General features: G+C 53.0%; 1 pseudogene; it reads left to right on the top strand.

Annotated features, from left to right (window-relative positions):
- On the top strand, nucleotides 1-1,167 carry LOC124646917 (annotated as a pseudogene).
- The last annotated feature ends 704 nt before the right edge of the window (nucleotides 1,168-1,871 follow it).

Here is a 1,871-nt window from a genome sequence, read left to right as displayed (position 1 = left end):
ATGGCCAAACTTGCCCTTCTCGCCGTGATCGCGTCTTTGGTCGGTGCCGTGTCCTGCGAATTTGCAGTCTACGCCGGCTACGGCTTCCCACGCCCGAATCCCAACCTGCCCTATCGGTTCCGACCGCCGGCTTATTATCCTCCGGCGAACCCTACCCCTGGACTCAGGGTTGGCTATTATACCCACATGGGCAGGTGCCCTCAGGCGGAGAAGATCGTGAGGGAGGTCGTGGAGAAAGCCACCGCCGGCGAGAAGGCCGGGCTTATACGCCTCTTCTTCCACGACTGCTTCGTCCAGGTACCGACGATATATCCATTTCTTGTAGTATCTAATATCCGTCTCTTAGTTCGTGCATGCATGGCTAACAATGCTGCCACTCGATTCAGGGCTGCGACGGCTCCGTCTTGCTGAGCGGCGCTGACACGGAGAGGACGGCTTTCCCGAACCTCAGCCTGCGCGGCTTCGAGGTGATCGACGCGGCAAAGGCCGCCCTGGAGAAGGCTTGCCCAGGCGTCGTCTCCTGCGCCGACGTCGTCGCCTTTGCCGGCCGCGACGCCAGCTACAGCTTAAGCTCCGGCAGAATCAACTACCGCGTGCCAGCCGGTCGGTACGACGGGAAGGTGTCACGCGCCGGCGATACCTTCCAGAACCTGCCCCCGCCCTTCGGGGACCTCAACCTAACTACGGCCATGTTCGCCGCCAAGGGGCTCAGCCAGGACGATATGGTCGTGCTCTCCGGCGCGCACTCCATCGGGCGCTCCGACTGCTCCTCCTTCCCCGACCGTCTCCCGCCGGTTGCCAACTCCTAGCACCGCCATGGAGCCCAAGCTCGCCCAGCAACTGACAGGAACCTGCAGCGCGGGTGGCAGCGTAAACGTGTTGCAGGATGCTATCACCCCCGACAAGCTGGACATCCAGTACTACACGAACGTCCTGAGCCGGAACGTGCTCTTCAACTCCGACGCGTCGCTCACCACGTCCACGGAGACCGAGGGCTTGGTGGAGTTCTATGCCGGTAAACGCCCCCTTTTCCGTGGCAAGTTCTTAGGCCCAATCCAGTGGAACCATGACTTCGAAGATGCTATGGTGAAGATGGGATACATCGGGGTCAAGACCAGCGCCGAGGGCGAGATCAGGAACACGTGCGCTTTCATCAACAAGCCCTAGGCCCCGGCCTTAGCTAGTGCCCTACCTAGCTACACCGGTTGATCATCTGGCCATCTTGACTGACGCCCTAGACTAGTCAGAAAATCAGAATTAATAATGTTCCCTAGAATCGTGCTCTTTGCTGTTCTCTTCTGGTCCACCTTTTTAGTTTGTTCATTCATTCATTTGAACCATGCACGTTCGTAATTCTTGTTTGACCACTACCTCGAACGTATAAATTCTTATTTAATGTGATTCATGAGTTAGATCGATATGTTAATCTCTATTGTATATGATTGTCAATTGATAGTTTGTTGCTCCCATCTTTGAGCTTGCTAGTTGAATGCACATGGGTTGCCATCTTTGAGCTTGCTAGTTTCTATTATGTACATTTGCATAAACACGCATGAAAATTCACATGTAAAGAAAATGCTCCTCTATTTCTACGAAGTAGCATCATGATTAATTATCTGCAAGAAGCAATTCGTAGTTTTTCCTCTTTCCAAATGGTGATATCTTGAGTTCGCAGTAATCAATTTTCAACAATATATTTGTCACTGACGCGCCATCTCCTCTGCCCAAGGGATGTGTGCTTCCTTATTTCCCTCGCCACTCCAAACCTCACCACGATGCACTACTCTTCTTCTCTCCCAATCCATGATTGACTTGTTGTACTTGCTCACTTTCTATTTTGTTGTGATACAGAGACTTTTCTTCTAACACTT

The sequence above is a fragment of the Lolium rigidum genome, chromosome 4, assembly GCF_022539505.1.
Source record: "Lolium rigidum isolate FL_2022 chromosome 4, APGP_CSIRO_Lrig_0.1, whole genome shotgun sequence".
Lineage (NCBI taxonomy): Eukaryota > Viridiplantae > Streptophyta > Magnoliopsida > Poales > Poaceae > Lolium > Lolium rigidum.
The sequence above is the reverse complement of the archived record's forward strand: the minus strand, read 5'-3'. Positions and strand labels throughout refer to the sequence as shown.